We start from the raw sequence: 17,915 nt of genomic DNA on the forward strand, positions 1-17,915 counted from the left end.
GGGGTATAGGAGGAGCCTGGCAGAGGGGGGTGTAGGAGGAGCCTAGTCAGATTGGGTGGGGTCAAATAGGAGGAGCCTGGGTGGGGTCAGAGGGGTATGGGAGGAGCCTGGGTAGAATGGGTGGAGTCAGAGAGGAGGGGGTATAGGAGGAGCCCGGGCAGAATGGGTGGGGCCAGACAGCAGAGGAGGGGCTTAGGAGGAGCCTGGGCAGAGGGGGTGGGGTCAGAGAGGAGGGGTATAGGAGGAGCCTGGGCAGAGGTGGTATAGGAGGAGCATGGCCAGGGGGGGTGGGGTCAGAGAGGAGGGGCTTAGGAGGAGCTTAGTCAGATTGGGTGGGGTCAAATAGGAGGAGCCTGGGCAGAATGGGTGGGGTCAGAGGGGTATGGGAGGAGCCTGGGCAGAATGGGTGGGGTCAGACAGCAGAGGAGGGGCTTAGGAGGAGCCTGGGCAGAATGGGTGGGGTCAGAGAGGAGGGGCTTAGGCGGAGCCTGGGCAGAATGGGTGGGGTCAGACAGCAGAGGAGGGGCTTAGGAGGAGCCTGGGCAGGAGGAGGGGGTATATGGGCAGAATGGGTGGGGTCAGAGAGGAGGGGCTTAGGAGGAGCCTGGGCAGAATGGGTGGAGTCAGAGAGGAGGGGGTATAGGAGGAGCCTGGGCAGAATGGGTATAGGAGGAGCCTAGTCAGATTGGGTGTGGTCAAATAGGAGGAGCCTGGGCAGAATGGGTGGGGTCAGAGAGGAGGGGGTATAGTAGGAGCCTGGCAGAGGGGGGTATAGGAGGAGCCTGGGCAGAGGGGGGTGTAGGAGGCGCCTAGTCAGATTGGGTGGGGTCAAATAGGAGGAGCCTGGGCAGAATGGGTGGGGTCAGAGGGGTATGGGAGGAGCCTGGGTAGAATGGGTGGAGTCAGAGAGGAGGGGGTATAGGAGGAGCCTGGCAGAGGGGGGTGTAGGAGGAGCCTAGTCAGATTGGGTGGGGTCAAATAGGAGGAGCCTGGGCAGAGGGGGTGGGGTCAGAGAGGAGGGGCTTAGGAGGAGCCTAGTCAGATTGGGTGGGGTCAAATAGGAGGAGCCTGGGCAGAATGGGTGGGGTCAGACAGCAGAGGAGGGGTTTAGGAGGAGCCTAATCAGATTGGGTGGGGTCAAATAGGAGGAGCCTGGGCAGAATGGGTGGGGTCAGAAGGGTATGGGAGGAGCCTGGGTAGAATGGGTGGAGTCAGAGAGGAGGGGGTATAGGAGGAGCCTGGGCAGAGGGGGGTGTAGGAGGAGCCTAGTCAGATTGGGTGGGGTCAAATAGGAGGAGCCTGGGCAGAATGGGTGGGGTCAGAGGGGTATGGGAGGAGCCTGGGTAGAATGGGTGGAGTCAGAGAGGAGGGGGTATAGGAGGAGCCTGGCAGAGGGGGGTGTAGGAGGAGCCTAGTCAGATTGGGTGGGGTCAAATAGGAGGAGCCTGGGCTCAATGGGAGGGGTCAGAGGGGTATGGGAGGAGCCTGGGTAGAATGGGTGGAGTCAGAGAGGAGGGGGTATAGGAGGAGCCTAGTCAGAGGGGGTGGGGTCAGAGAGGAGGGGCTTAGGAGGAGCCTAGTCAGATTGGGTGGGGTCAAATAGGAGGAGCCTGGGCAGAATGGGTGGAGTCAGAGAGGAGGGGCTTAGGCGGAGCCTGGGCAGAATGGGTGGGGGTCAGACAGCAGAGGAGGGGCTTAGGAGGAGCCTGGGCAGAGGGGGTATAGGAGGAGCCTAGTCAGATTGGGTGGGGTCAAATAGGAGGAGCCTGGGCAGAATGGGTGGGGTCAGACAGCAGAGGAGGGGCTTAGGAGGAGCCAAGTCAGATTGGGTGGGGTCAAATAGGAGGGGTATAGGAGGAGCCTGGGCAGAATGGGTGGGGTCAGAGGGGTATGGGAGGAGCCTGGGCAGAATGGGTGGAGTCAGAGAGGAGGGGGTATAGGAGGAGCCTGGGCAGAATGGGTGGGGTCAGACAGCAGAGGAGGGGCATAGGAGGAGCCTGGGCAGAATGGGTGGGGTCAGACAGCAGAGGAGGGGCTTAGGAGGAGCCTGGGCAGAATGGGTGGGGTCAGAGAGGAGATGCTTAGGCAGAGCCTGGGCAGTATGGGTGGGGTCAGGCAGCAGAGGAAGGGCTTAGGAGGAGCCTAGTCAGATTGGGTGGGGTCAAATAGGAGGAGCCTAGTCAGAATGGGTGGAGTCAGAGAGGAGGGGGTATAGGAGGAGCCTAGTCAGATTGGCTGGGGTCAGAGAGGAGGGGCTTAGGAGGAGCCTAGGGGCTTAGGAGGAGCCTAGTCAGATTGGGTGGGGTCAGAGAGGAGGGGTATAGGAGGAGCCTGGGCAGAATGGGTGGGGTCAGACAGCAGATGAGGGGCTTAGGAGGATCCTGGGCAGAATTGGTGGGGTCAGAGAGGAGGGGCTTAGGAGGAGCCTGGGCAGAATGGGTGGGGTCAGACAGCAGAGGAGGGGCTTAGGAGGAGCCTAGTCAGATTGGGTGGGGTCAAATAGGAGGAGCCTGGGCAGAATGGGTGAGGTCAGAGAGGAGGGGTATAGGAGGAGCCTAGTCAGATTGGGTGGGGTCAAATAGGAGGGGGTATAGGAGGAGCCTGGGCAGAATGGGTGGGGCCAGACAGCAGAGGAGGGGCTTAGGAGGAACCTAGTCAGATTGGGTGGGGTCAAATAGGAGGAGCCTGGGCAGAATGGGTGGGGTCAGACAGCAGAGGAGGGGCTTAGGAGGAGCCTGGGCAGAATGGGTGGGGTCAGAGAGGAGATGCTTAGGCGGAGCCTGGGCAGAATGGGTGGGGTCAGACAGCAGAGGAGGGGCTTCGGAGGAGCCTAGTCAGATTGGGTGGGGTCAAATAGGAGGAGCCTAGTCAGAATGGGTGGAGTCAGAGAGGAGGGGGTATAGGAGGAGCCTAGTCAGATTGGGTGGGGTCAGAGAGGAGGGGCTTAGGAGGAGCCTAGGGGCTTAGGAGGAGCCTAGTCAGATTGGGTGGGGTCAGAGAGGAGGGGTATAGGAGGAGCCTGGGCAGAATGGGTGGGGTCAGACAGCAGATGAGGGGCTTAGGAGGAGCCTGGGCAGAATTGGCGGGGTCAGAGAGGAGGGGCTTAGGAGGAGCCTGGGCAGAATGGGTGGGGTCAGACAGCAGAGGAGGGGCTTAGGAGGAGCCTGGGCAGAATTGGTGGGGTCAGAGAGGAGGGGCTTAGGAGGAGCCTGGGCAGAATGGGTGGGGTCAGACAGCAGAGGAGGGGCTTAGGAGGAGCCTAGTCAGATTGGGTGGGGTCAAATAGGAGGAGCCTGGGCAGAATGGGTGAGGTCAGAGAGGAGGGGTATAGGAGGAGCCTAGTCAGATTGGGTGGGGTCAAATAGGAGGGGGTATAGGAGGAGCCTGGGCAGAATGGGTGGGGCCAGACAGCAGAGGAGGGGCTTAGGAGGAACCTAGTCAGATTGGGTGGGGTCAAATAGGAGGAGCCTGGGCAGAATGGGTGGGGTCAGACAGCAGAGGAGGGGCTTAGGAGGAGCCTGGGCAGAATGGGTGGGGTCAGAGAGGAGGGGCTTAGGAGGAGCCTGGGCAGAATGGGTGGAGTCAGAGAGGAGGGGGTATAGGAGGAGCCTGGGCAGAATGGGTGGGGTCAGACAGCAGAGGAGGGGCTTAGGAGGAGCCTAGTCAGAATGGGTGGAGTCAGAGAGGAGGGGTATAGGAGGAGCCTGGGCAGAATGGTGGAGTCAGAGAGGAGGGGGTATAGGAGGAGCCTGGGCAGAATGGGTATAGGAGGAGCCTAGTCAGATTGGGTGAGGTCAGAGAGGAGGGGTATAGGAGGAGCCTGGGCAGAGGGGCTTAGGAGGAGCCTGGGCAGAATGGGTGGGGTCAGACAGCAGAGGATGGGTTTAGGAGGAGCTTAGTCAGAATGGGTGGGGTCAGAGAGCAGAGGAGTGGTTAAGGAGGAGCCTAGTCAGATTGGGTGGGGTCAGAGAGGAGGGGGTATAGGAGGAGCCTAGTCAGATTGGGTGAGGTCAGAGAGGAGGGGCTGAGGAGGAGCCTGGGCAGAATGGGTGGAGTCAGACAGCAGAGGATTGGTTTAGGAGGAGCTTAGTCAGAATGGGTGGGGTCAGACAGCAGAGGAGGGGCTTAGGAGGAGCCTAGTCAGATTGGGGTCAAATAAGAGGGGTATAGGAGGAGCCTGGGCAGAATGGGTGGGGTCAGAGGGGTATGGGAGGAGCCTGGGCAGAATGGGTGGAGTCCGAGAGGAGGGGGTATAGGAGGAGCCTAGTCAGATTGGGTGGGGTCAGAGAGCAGAGGAGGGGTTAAGGAGGAGCCTAGTCAGATTGGGTGTGGTCAAATAGGAGGAGCCTGGGCAGAATGGGTGGGGTCTGAGGGCCTAGGAAGGGGTCATAGATGGAGGAGGATCCTGACTTATGGTGGGGAACTGCAAAAACTTTTTTAATGCACCCCCCTATACTTTCTGATTTCTGTTTGGAGGGGGCAGTCGGGGAGCAGTATTAAAAGGTGCTTAGGCGCAACGTGAAGAGCGATGAGGTGCACAGAATGGCATGCCTTCCAGGTACTTTTTGGAGGGGCTACCATTATTTTTTATTGCTCTGATCCTCCCTCATGGGGTGTACCCCAAATGGTTAGGGGCAACGGGGGAGGGGGGGTGGCAAAAAGCTGTTTGACAGTTTCTGTTACCAACAGGGGTCACCATACGATTCTGCTGCAGTTATGGTATTGAAAGGTACAACAAGGAGCATGTGAATGTATTTTTGCAGGTGGGGTGCCCCAAAATTTTACTGCCAGCAGCAGCAGCCCCCCTCCTCCCCACCCAGCAGATTGGTATAGGTACCTTTAGGACATTTCTGTTGAAAAAAGAGGCTATAGCGAATCGTGCTATGAAATCCTAGAGCACTAACATTTGCTAAATAAAGGTGGCATCGGAGCATACGAATGAGGCAGAGAGAGGCTACTGTTGCCAATTGGTTTGGTGGGTCATAGTGAATAACCTCGGCATGCAAATAGGCAGTGTGAGGATTGGCAGTGTCTGTAGAGAATTTTGGCATGCTCTTCAGCTTATTTTTTCCTCCTTACGTTGGCTATGAACTACAGAGGAAAGGCCCGGCCTTACTGTTGGACAAAACATGTATTTATGATTTTAAGAAGTGTAGTCTGACTGTACTGAGAGGGGCTGTACAGTACGGTAAATGCCTGTATACCCCTGCAATGTGCATCCAACTGTCACTTGAGATTCAATAGCGAACGAAGCAGCTGGGTTACTGACTGAATGTAAATGGAAGGCACATAGCAAGGGTGTTTGTGGTCACTCAAATGATTGAAACCTGGTTGATGCACTACCAAAGCTGGGGTTCCAGGAGGGAACATTTGAGGGGCATTGAGATGGTGGTGCCCAGAGGTCAAAATATGTTTCAGAGACAGAGAGGTACTGCGGTCCTGGTCCCACATTGGGGGTAGTCAAAAGTCCGGCTAAAGATTTCTGTCCAACTGTTACCACGTTTTGTGCAGCCTGGCTCCCTCTGTAACGATTCCCCAGTGTCTTTCGATCCTACAGATGACTGTAGCAAACTTCCCAAATTTTTTCTTGGCCTCATACCCCCAAAGGAGTGCCTGACATTTGCCAGCCTAACGATACTCACATTCTGGGAAAAACCTCACTAACCATGCATATTTATGCACCACACATGGCAAATCCTTGCAATTGCAGAACATCATATCGCACTTGTCATCTTTGAGGTGCTGTAAGTATTTGGATTTGAGGGAAATATTCATCCTTGCTTGCTCTCCCACCTGAAGTCTATGGTGCTGCTGTTCCTTTCTCACATGTCCCTACAAAGAGACAAGTGACACACAGACTCAATCACTCAGCAAACATATATGCTTTGACGCTTTCATCTTGCTGTTTACCTTCCAAATGTTCCCCCTTCACCACAAATACAGGCCAGCCATTCCTCATCCCCTCAGTCATCGTAGTCATTCACTCCTTAGGCCCTGCAAGACAAAAATGACCAAGAATCATGTCAGCAAGAAGGAGAAAAGCCTCAGTGTGCTCTTTTGTTCATACTGCTGCCCCCTAGTAACACTTCATGGCCACTGCAGCTTAAGAATGGGACTGAGAAGAGGGCTCTCCTATGCAAATAATGTCCTCCCATGCATACTTTCTTCTGAGACGGTCGGCGGCTTGTGCCGTGATACTGCCTCCAACATATGGTCTTCAACCAAATTTTAAAAAAGCCCACCTGCCTTAGACGAAGGATTTTGCCACTCGAAGGAAGCACATGGGGACATCACCATCATTTAGCAGGGTCCTAAATTGCCTGCTGTCCGCCTGTATACAGAACAAGGACGTTCGTGGCCGTTCGTGAGCGTTCTTCAAAGGAAGGAGGTGGGTGAATAAATCCAAGATGCCAGGGCAGGCCCAGCCCAGCCCAGTGCAGCCCAGCCCGGCACAGCGCACTGCTGTGGAGGTCCACTCCTTCACATCCTGCAGCAGGCATGATGCAGATCTACTAGAGCAAAGGCTTGACTCTGCTCTTGTCTGTCTCTTAAAGGAAAAATCTTTCCAACTTCTTATTGCACCTAATAAATGGACTCTAGCTAGCCTCAAACTCGACCCATCATTTCATTAGCCAGAGCTCATACTTGACCTTTATTTCTATCCAAGCTCACTGGCACCAAACCCCTGATTTGAGCGAGTGGCTCACACTAAAATGAAAAATCACCATCAACCAACCTATTTTACAATAAGTGTAGCACCATCCTCGCATTCTTGTGCTCAGTTATAACCCCCAATACCACAATTGCACTCTGCAATTCACCAAACTTAAAGGACAAAGAATGACGACATTGATAAAGGAAGATAAGGCCTTGTTCCTAGCACCTACTTGAGAAATAGGGCGGTTGGTAGAAGGTCATGAGAGAAAACATATGAAATGTTGGGAGACACCTGCCAAAAAAACACTAGCAAAAAAAAAATCACTGTTTGAAAATTTCCCACCTTGGGACACTTCTACAGCACTGGCAGGATTCGAACCCTGGCCTGTGAGGGCTGTCCCCCCAAAGGTACAAGCCTTACCTTTGAGCTATCTCCTTGGTGGTCTAGAGGATTGCAGTAGTAACTATAAGCAACATACAGGCCTTGGTGTCCTTCCCTGTGGCTTCCATTGCACATTAAATGGATGACCATGACATAAGGACAATTTGATAGGCTACTTACATGGAAACCAGAAAAACACTTAGCAAAAAAAAAAAAAGAAAATCACTGTTTGAAAATTTCCCACCTTGGGATACTTCTACAGCACTGGCAGGATTCGAACCCTGGCCTGTGAGGGCTGTCCCCACCAAAGGTACAAGCCTTACCTTTGAGCTATAGCTCCTTGGTGGTCTGGAGGATTGCAGTAGTAACTATAAGCAACATACAGGCCTTGGTGTCCTTTCCAGTGGCTTCCATTGCACATTAAATGGATGACCATGACATAAGGACAATTTGATAGGCTACTTACATGGAAACCAGAAAAACACTTAGCAACAAAAAATAAAAGAAAATCACTGTTTGAAAATTTCCCACCTTGGGATACTTCTACAGCACTGGCAGGATTCGAACCCTGGCCTGTGAGGGCTGTCCCCACCAAAGGTACAAGCCTTACCTTTGAGCTATAGCTCCTTGGTGGTCTGGAGGATTGCAGTAGTAACTATAAGCAACATACAGGCCTTGGTGTCCTTTCCTGTGGCTTCCATTGCACATTAAATGGATGACCATGACATACGGACAATTTGATAGGCTACTTACATGGAAACCAGAAAAACACTTAGCAAAAAAAAATAAAAGAAAATCACTGTTTGAAAATTTCCCACCTTGGGATACTTCTACAGCACTGGCAGGATTCGAACCCTGGCCTGTGAGGGCTGTCCCCACCAAAGGTACAAACCTTACCTTTGAGCTATAGCTCCTTGGTGGTCTAGAGGATTGCAGAAGTAACTATAAGCAACATACAGGCCATGGTGTCCTTTCCTGTGGCTTCCATTGCACATTAAAAGGATGACCATGACATAAGGACAATTTGATAGGCTACTTACATGGAAACCAGTGTGGTCCAGTGGGTAAGTTCCTGCCTTCCATCCAGGCAACCAGGGTTCAAATCCCGGGTTCGGCACCAGGTAAGTAAATTGGTAAGTAAAATGTGTCTGTGTGTTGTGTAAGAGTTGAATCATGCCTAGCGAAAGAGGGATTGCAGATTGGTCGGTAAGTAAGATAGGTGTGGAAAGAAAGGTGAAAGAAAGAGAATGGGTGTTGTCTGTAGGAGGAGGACCCTGGGCAGGTTGGGTGGGGTCAGAGAGGAGGGGTATAGGAGGAGCCTGGGCAGAATGGGTGGGGTCAGAGAGCAGAGGAGGGGCTTAGGAGGAGCCTAGGGGCTTAGGAGGAGCCTAGTCAGATTGGGTGGGGTCAGAGAGGAGGGGCTTAGGAGGAGCCTGGGCAGAATGAGTGGGGTCAGACAGCAGAGGAGGGGCTTAGGAGGGGCCTAGGGGCTTAGGAGGAGCCTAGTCAGATTGGGTGGGGTCAGAGAGGAGGGGTATAGGAGGAGCCTGGCAGAGGGGGGGGTGTAGGAGGAGCCTAGTCAGATTGGATGTGGTCAAATAGAAGGAGCCTGGGCAGAATGGGAGGAGCCTGGGTAGAATGGGTGGAAGTCAGACAGGAGGGGGTATAGGAGGAGCCTGGCAGAGGGGGGTGTAGGAGGAGCCTAGTCCGATTGGGTGGGGTCAAATTGGAGAAGCCTGGGCAGAATGGGTGGGGTCAGAGGGGTATGGGAGGAGCCTGGGTAGAATGGGTGGAGTCAGAGAGGAGGGGGTATAGGAGGAGCCTGGGCAGAATGGGTGGGGTCAGACAGCAGAGGAGGGGCTTAGGAGGAGCCTAGTCAGATTGGGTGGGGTCAAATAGGAGGAGCCTGGGCAGAATGGGTGGGGGCTTAGGAGGAGCCTAGTCAGATTGGGTGGGGTCAGAGAGGAGGGGCTTAGGAGGAGCTTAGTCAGATTGGGTGGGGTCAAATAGGAGGAGCCTGGGCAGAATGGGTGGGGTCAGAGGGGTATGGGAGGAGCCTGGGCAGAATGGGTGGGGTCAGACAGCAGAGGAGGGGCTTAGGAGGAGCCTGGGCAGAATGGGTGGGGTCAGAGAGGAGGGGCTTAGGAGGAGCTTAGTCAGATTGGGTGGGGTCAAATAGGAGGAGCCTGGGCAGAATGGGTGGGGTCAGAGGGGTATGGGAGGAGCCTGGGCAGAATGGGTGGGGTCAGACAGCAGAGGAGGGGCTTAGGAGGAGCCTGGGCAGAATGGGTGGGGTCAGAGAGGAGGGGCTTAGGCGGAGCCTGGGCAGAATGGGTGGGGTCAGAGAGGAGGGGCTTAGGAGGAGCCTGGGCAGAATGGGTGGAGTCAGAGAGGAGGGGGTATAGGAGGAGCATGGGCAGAATGGGTATAGGAGGAGCCTAGTCAGATTGGGTGTGGTCAAATAGGAGGAGCCTGGGCAGAATGGGTGGGGTCAGAGGGGTATGGGAGGAGCCTGGGCAGAATGGGTGGGGTCAGACAGCAGAGGAGGGGCTTAGGAGGAGCCTGGGCAGAATGGGTGGGGTCAGAGAGGAGGGGCTTAGGCGGAGCCTGGGCAGAATGGGTGGGGTCAGAGAGGAGGGGCTTAGGAGGAGCCTGGGCAGAATGGGTGGAGTCAGAGAGGAGGGGGTATAGGAGGAGCATGGGCAGAATGGGTATAGGAGGAGCCTAGTCAGATTGGGTGTGGTCAAATAGGAGGAGCCTGGGCAGAATGGGTGGGGTCAGAGAGGAGGGGGTATAGGAGGAGCCTGGCAGAGGGGGGTGTAGGAGGAGCCTAGTCAGATTGGGTGGGGTCAAATAGGAGGAGCCTGGGCAGAGGGGGTGGGGTCAGACAGCAGAGGAGGGGCTTAGGAGGAGCCTAGTCAGATTGGGTGGGGTCAAATAGGAGGAGCCTGGGCAGAATGGGTGGGGTCAGACAGCAGAGGAGGGGTATAGGAGGAGCATGGGCAGAGGGGGTGGGGTCAGAGAGGAGGGGTATAGGAGGAGCCTGGGCAGAGGGGGTATAGGAGGAGCCTAGTCAGATTGGGTGGGGTCAAATAGGAGGAGCCTGGGCAGAATGGGTGGAGTCAGAGAGGAGGGGGTATAGGAGGAGCCTGGGCAGAATGGGTGGGGTCAGACAGCAGAGGAGGGGCTTAGGAGGAGCCTAGTCAGATTGGGTGGGGTCAAATAGGAGGAGCCTGGGCAGAGGGGGTGGGGTCAGAGAGGAGGGGTATAGGAGGAACCTGGGCAGAATGGGTGGGGTCAGACAGCAGAGGAGGGGCTTAGGAGGAGCCTGGGCAGAATGGGTGGAGTCAGAGAGGAGGGGGTATAGGAGGAGCCTGGGCAGAATGGGTGGGGTCAGACAGCAGAGGAGGGGCTTAGGAGGAGCCTGGGCAGAATGGGTGGGGTCAGAGAGGAGGGGCTTAGGAGGAGCCTAGTCAGATTGGGTGGGGTCCAATAGGAGGAGCCTGGGCAGAATGGGTGGGGTCAGACAGCAGAGGAGGGGTATAGGAGGAGCCTGGGCAGAGGGGGTATAGGAGGAGCCTAATCAGATTGGGTGGGGTCCAATAGGAGGAGCCTGGGCAGAATGGGTGGGGTCAGACAGCAGAGGAGGGGCTTAGGAGGAGCCTAGTCAGATTGGGTGGGGTCAGAGAGGTGGGGTATAGGAGGAGCCTGGGGAGAATGGGTGGGGTCAGACAGCAGAGAAGGGGCTTAGGAGGAGCCTTGTCAGATTGGGTGGGGTCAAATAGGAGGAGCCTGGGCAGAGGGGGGTATAGGAGGAGCCTAGTCAGATTGGGTGGGGTCAGAGAGCAGAGGAGGGGCTTAGGAGGAGCCTAGTCAGATTGGGTGGGGTCAGAGAGGAGGGGCTTAGGAGGAGCCTGGGCAGAATGAGTGGGGTCAGACAGCAGAGGAGGGTCTTAGGAGGAGCCTAGGGGCTTAGGAGGAGCCTAGTCAGATTGGGTGGGGTCAAATAGGAGGAGCCTGGGCAGAATGGGTGGGGTCAGAGGGGTATGGGAGGAGCCTGGGTAGAATGGGTGGAGTCAGAGAAGAGGGGGTATAGGAGGAGCCTGGGCAGAGGGGGGTGTAGGAGGAGCCTAGTCAGATTGGGTGGGGTCAAATAGGAGGAGCCTGGGCAGAATGGGTGGGGTCAGAGGGGTATGGGAGGAGCCTGGGTAGAATGGGTGGAGTCAGAGAGGAGGGGGTATAGGAGGAGCCTGGCAGAGGGGGGTGTAGGAGGAGCCTAGTCAGATTGGGTGGGGTCAAATAGGAGGAGCCTGGGTAGAATGGGTGGAGTCAGAGAGGAGGGGGTATAGGAGGAGCCTAGTCAGAGGGGGTGGGGTCAGAGAGGAGGGGCTTAGGAGGAGCCTAGTCAGATTGGGTGGGGTCAAATAGGAGGAGCCTGGGCAGAATGGGTGGAGTCAGAGAGGTGGGGCTTAGGAGGAGCCTGGGCAGAATGGGTGGGGTCAGAGAGGAGGGGCTTAGGCGGAGCCTGGGCAGAATGGGTGGGGTTCAGACAGCAGAGGAGGGGCTTAGGAGGAGCCTGGGCAGAGGGGGTATGGGAGGAGCCTAGTCAGATTGGGTGGGGTCAAATAGGAGGAGCCTGGGCAGAATGGGTGGGGTCAGACAGCAGATGAGGGGCTTAGGAGGAGCCAAGTCAGATTGGGTGGGGTCAAATAGGAGGGGTATGGGAGGAGCCTGGGCAGAATGGGTGGAGTCAGAGAAGAGAGGAGGGGGTATAGGAGGAGCCTGGGCAGAATTGGTGGGGTCAGACAGCAGAGGAGGGGCTTAGGAGGAGCCTGGGCAGAATGGGTGGGGTCAGACAGCAGAGGAGGGGCTTAGGAGGAGCCTGGGCAGAATGGGTGGGGTCAGAGAGGAGATGCTTAGGCAGAGCCTGGGCAGTATGGGTGGGGTCAGACAGCAGAGGAGGGGCTTAGGAGGAGCCTAGTCAGATTGGGTGGGGTCAAATAGGAGGAGCCTAGTCAGAATGGGTGGAGTCAGAGAGGAGGGGGTATAGGAGGAGCCTAGTCAGATTGGCTGGGGTCAGAGAGGAGGGGCTTAGGAGGAGCCTAGGGGCTTAGGAGGAGCCTAGTCAGATTGGGTGGGGTCAGAGAGGAGGGGTATAGGAGGAGCCTGGGCAGAATGGGTGGGGTCAGACAGCAGATGAGGGGCTTAGGAAGAGCCTGGGCAGAATTGGTGGGGTCAGAGAGGAGGGGCTTAGGAGGAGCCTGGGCAGAATGGGTGGGGTCAGACAGCAGAGGAGGGGCTTAGGAGGAGCCTAGTCAGATTGGGTGGGGTCAAATAGGAGGAGCCTGGGCAGAATGGGTGAGGTCAGAGAGGAGGGGTATAGGAGGAGCCTAGTCAGATTGGGTGGGGTCAAATAGGAGGGGGTATAGGAGGAGCCTGGGCAGAATGGGTGGGGCCAGACAGCAGAGGAGGGGCTTAGGAGGAACCTAGTCAGATTGGGTGGGGTCAAATAGGAGGAGCCTGGGCAGAATGGGTGGGGTCAGACAGCAGAGGAGGGGCTTAGGAGGAGCCTGGGCAGAATGGGTGGGGTCAGAGAGGAGATGCTTAGGCGGAGCCTGGGCAGAATGGGTGGGGTCAGACAGCAGAGGAGGGGCTTAGGAGGAGCCTGGGCAGAATGGGTGGGGTCAGAGAGGAGGAGCCTGGGCAGAATGGGTGGGGTCAGACATCAGAGGAGGGGCTTAGGAGGAGCCTAGTCAGATTGGGTGGGGTCAAATAGGAGGAGCCTGGGCACAATGGGTGGGGTCAGACAGCAGAGGAGGGGTATAGGAGGAGCCTGGCAGAGGGGGGTGTAGGAGGAGCCTAGTCAGATTGGGTGGGGTCAAATAGGAGGAGCCTGGGTGGGGTCAGAGGGGTATGGGAGGAGCCTGGGTAGAATGGGTGGAGTCAGAGAGGAGGGGGTATAGGAGGAGCCTGGGCAGAATGGGTGGGGTCAGACAGCAGAGGAGGGGCTTAGGAGGAGCCTGGGCAGAATGGGTGGGGTCAGAGAGGAGGGGCTTAGGAGGAGCCTGGGCAGAATGGGGTGGGTCAGACAGCAGAGGAGGGGCTTAGGAGGAGCCTAGTCAGATTGGGTGGGGTCAAATAGGAGGAGCCTGGGCAGAATGGGTGGGGGTATAGGAGGAGCCTAGTCAGATTGGGTGGGGTCAGAGAGGAGGGGCTTAGGAGGAGCCTAGGGGCTTAGGAGGAGCCTAGTCAGATTGGGTGGGGTCAAATAGGAGGAGCCTGGGCAGAATGGGTGGGGGTATAGGAGGAGCCTAGTCAGATTGGGTGGGGTCAGAGAGGAGGGGTATAGGAGGAGCCTGGGCAGAGGGGGTGGGGTCAGAGAGGAGGGGCTTAGGAGGAGCTTAGTCAGATTGGGTGGGGTCAAATAGGAGGAGCTTGGGCAGAATGGGTGGGGTCAGAGGGGTATGGGAGGAGCCTGGGCAGAATGGGTGGGGTCAGACAGCAGAGGAGGGGCTTAGGAGGAGCCTGGGCAGAATGGGTGGGGTCAGAGAGGAGGGGCTTAGGCGGAGCCTGGGCAGAATGGGTGGGGTCAGACAGCAGAGGAGGGGCTTAGGAGGAGCCTGGGCAGGAGGAGGGGGTATATGGGCAGAATGGGTGGGGTCAGAGAGGAGGGGCTTAGGAGGAGCCTGGGCAGAATGGGTGGAGTCAGAGAGGAGGGGGTATAGGAGGAGCCTGGGCAGAATGGGTATAGGAGGAGCCTAGTCAGATTGGGTGTGGTCAAATAGGAGGAGCCTGGGCAGAATGGGTGGGGTCAGAGAGGAGGGGGTATAGGAGGAGCCTGGTGAGGTTCCGTGACGACTTGAACCCGTGTTTTCAAGTTTGTCGGAAATACATAAAAATGGTATCAGTGAACCGCAAATGATCCATTTAGTATATCCTAGTGTTTTCGCTACGCTACGAGCAAGAGCACTCCTTCCACTGACACATTTCTGATATACACACGGCATCCATCTTAGATCGTGGCCGCCATTTTGTGTTTCCTTGCCCTCACATATGCAATAGCCTCTGATCACTTCATTCACTCCACTTTGATTAAGGACACGTAGCCTTAGCCGGAGATTCACCTCTTACGTGACACGTGCACCTTAAACCAGATCACGCTGTAGCTGCATGACTCGACAAAGGCTGCCTCCTCTGCCCGAGGCCAGTCCTGCCAAACTGGTCTTCGTGTCCATTGTACCTGATCATGATTAGGCGGCCGAAGCCGGTAGCCTTGCCCATTTACAACCCACAAACATCTCTTATCCCGCTTTTCTATCTCCTGCACCTGGCTCTACTCCTTTCCTTCTGGGCCTTTATTAGGGGGAGGTAACGAACTTTACGATGAGGCGGTCCGGCTCTTGAATACAATATTGACAAGGGATTGTGATGGACTGATGGGAACCCCTCTTCGTGATGTTTGGTATCAGATATTATCGACAGTTCCTGTGTAACGCCAAATATTTATTGTTTAGAGACACAAAAGGTTTGGGAATGTACCGACATGTGAAATATTTGCCTAGAGCACAATTTTTAGTATATAAGGAGCAACCCACTTTGTACAAATCGAACAGGCTCCTGGTTACTGCCCGTGTGTAGTATCTATGACTTCTGTGTCCCTGCAGTAATAAACCTTTGGTCTTTGACGCCACCATCGAGAAGCCCGTGTTTCTGTTCATTTGTGCACCAAGGCAGGTGGGACTCCGGGGTCTTTGGGTGTTGTACCCTGACACCTCTGGACGGAACCAAAAAAGTCCAGAACTCCAATTGGCGCCCAACGTGGGGCTCGACGTCATTCGGTACCGGTCCAAAAGCCTGAAGAGTTCGAGAAGCTTCGTGTGAAGATTCCTGAGGGAGGCGCCCCACTTCATCGATCCCGGCATATCGCAAAAGTGGCCCTGAAGTTCTCTTCCACGAGGGTTCCCGTTCAGGACGGCTGCAGTGGGCCGTTGCCTTGACCGTCGCCCTGTCTTGGACCCGAAGTGGTGCAGTCCTTAGTACGGCGAAACGTGACGGGTTTCTCCTTGGTGACGTCTTCAGTGACTCAGTTAAGTATTTAGTAATAGCTAGCTGGTTACTTTTGTGAGGATTGTTAAAAATCCTTGATCGGTTCTTGGTTTGGTTTGGTTTTGCCAGATTATCATTGGTTGATCTAATTACGATAATCTATTTGGTTTAGTTTTGGGTATCGATACATCAGTTCGTTCTTGGTAGGCCTAAGTTTTTGGTTCAAGTGCACAAATTTGTTTCGTGTTTGTTTGTTTTGTGTTCCGGACTGAAAATGGTAAGTCGGAAAATGTTGTCTTGTTTTAGTTGCAACAGTGACTCACAATTAGAGGACTCTTGTCTGGTTCCTCCGATTGGGACTCCCCTATATGATTTATATTGTAAGTATGGTGTGGGTCCTATAACTTATAATGAGATATGGGTCCGTTATTGTAAGAAGGATGGTGTCCTTAGTTGGCCACTGCATGGTAGTTTTGAACAAGAGATTCTCGACAACTTAGAAGCGAAATTGTTTAGGAAGAAAGCCCGGCCGGCAATGTTTGACTCTTTTCGTTATTGGCGGAAAGAATCCAAACAGAGAGAAATGAAAAGGTTGAAGAAAGAGCAAAAAGAACAAGAAGAGTTAACTCTAGAGCAAGCGACTAAACAGTTGCAGGCTAACGAGTGTGAGAAGGCCATAGATGTAGCCATTAGAGAGCATAACTTAGCGATTGACAAGTGCTATCCTGCCTTGCCATCGAAAATGGCTAAGATACTGGAGGATTCCGAAAACGATCCTCTGCTATCTTATCTGTTACGGTCACCTCCACCGTATGCACAAGGTGCTACGGCTCCACTCATCCCGAATGTTCAATTGCCGGTTGCTGGACAACCTGGTGTTCCTGCTCCTGTTCCTCAGAATCAAGTTCCTATACTTCCTGTGGTGAATGTAAATGTTCCTACAGCTCCTCCTCTTCCCGCACTGCCAGCTCCTATACCTACCACTGTACCTACTGGTCCTCAAACTATTTTCCTCAATACTCCTACTGTTTCGTCATCTATTCCTACCTCTACTGCATTCTCTATGTCTGCGAGTGTACTAACTCCACTTTCTGTTCGTCGAAGAATCACTGATTCCGTTACTAATATGCTGTCTCCTATATATAAAACCTTGATTAAGACTCCTACTCCTGACTCTGTTCAGAGACGGAGTCAGCTTCCAAGTACTGAGGAACGGGGAGTTTTAGACTCCACGGCTCTCAGATGGATTACGAAAGTTAGAAGATATAGTACGAGAGATGTGTTAGAGACATTTATGCAATGGGGAGAGCCAACGCAACGGTACGTCTTTGATGAGATGTGCTCGTTGTTACGTGAAGAGATAGAAGAAGACGATGTCGAATCAGATTTGGAAGATTTAATTAAAGTTCAAAAGGAGTTTGCTGCTGGAATGATAGTGGGTGAGAATATAAAGCAAGCGATGGAACTCATTTTAAGTTTTAGGAGTGATCCATCTCTTCGTTCACCGAGAGATTTAGAGAAAGGTAAAGTGAAGCCAAGTCGCCAATATCCTATGAGGGAGGTTCCTCCAATTTGGCGCGAAGCAGTACAACGTGATGATAATGCAGGAATTGCAGCTGCTCCAGCACAGTTCCAAAGAGTATGGATACATATTCCATGGAAGCGAGCAGAAGTGTTAGCAGTGAAACAGGCCTTGCCAGATCCACGTAAGAATCCAGCCGGATATTACAAGGAATTGACGCAGACAGTTGAGGCTTGTATAATGAACTTAGCCGACATTGATATGTTGTTTGGTAATGTAGTTCCGCAACCAGTGTGGGCTAAAATTCGTAGAGAGGATCATCAGGCTGCTTTAGGTGGTGATTGGGCAGCTATCACTGCAGCAGATGCTCAACAAATAGGTGGTGCGAAACCCGAACCTTTGATTGCTAATCTGCCAGGTAGAATAATTGATTTAATGAAGACTCTGATGCCAGCATTGCGTGTTAATTGGGACAAGTTGTCAGCGTGTAAACAGAAGAAAGACGAAAGCGTCTCGGACTTCTTCACGAGGTTCGAAGAGACTTTTGTGGATCATAGTGGTCAGGATATGAGCACAGAAGGGGGACAAAGACTCTTTGTCGATAAATTTGTGCATAATTTGTTAACTGAATTATGCAATAAATTGAAAGACTCAGAAAGTGCGTGGGCTGTATCTACGACAGCGCAAATACTTGCGACTGCACAGTACTACGAAAATAGGGATAAAGAGGAAAAGGAGAAATCAGAGAAGAAAACGAAAGATTTAAAAACTAAAGTTCTTTTGCAGCAGGCGTATCCGCCTCGTACGAATCAGATTAATACACAGCAAAACTCATATCAAAGGACAGATTATAGTACATCAAGGCCTCAATATCAGTGGAATCAGTGCGCGTACTGTAAGAAAGAGGGTCACTATAAAAATGAATGTCCGATCTTAGCGCAAAATAATGCAGCAGCAGCTCAGAGAGGTCGTGGTGGTTTTGTGCAGAATTCTAGAGGACGAGGACGAGGTGCTATGCCTCCACAAACGAATGATCGTCCCTCCAATCACTTTGATCAACGAAATGGACAATCTGCTCAGCAAAATAGATCTCAACAATATCTTGTTGAAGACTATTGTGAAGTAGATGAGGATTCTCAACAAAATGGGTACTAGGACAGCCATGGACAGAGAAAGGGAGTAGTATCAGTTCCAGTGGATCAGAGTGGACCTTATGTCGCAGTAGCAACATCAGGTGTAGTCGAACCGTTTCTGTTGGATACTGGTGCCGCGAAAAGTTCTATCATGCATGCGAAACTCCCTGGCGCA

Source organism: Lissotriton vulgaris, chromosome 7 (assembly GCF_964263255.1).
Source record: "Lissotriton vulgaris chromosome 7, aLisVul1.2, whole genome shotgun sequence".
Lineage (NCBI taxonomy): Eukaryota > Metazoa > Chordata > Amphibia > Caudata > Salamandridae > Lissotriton > Lissotriton vulgaris.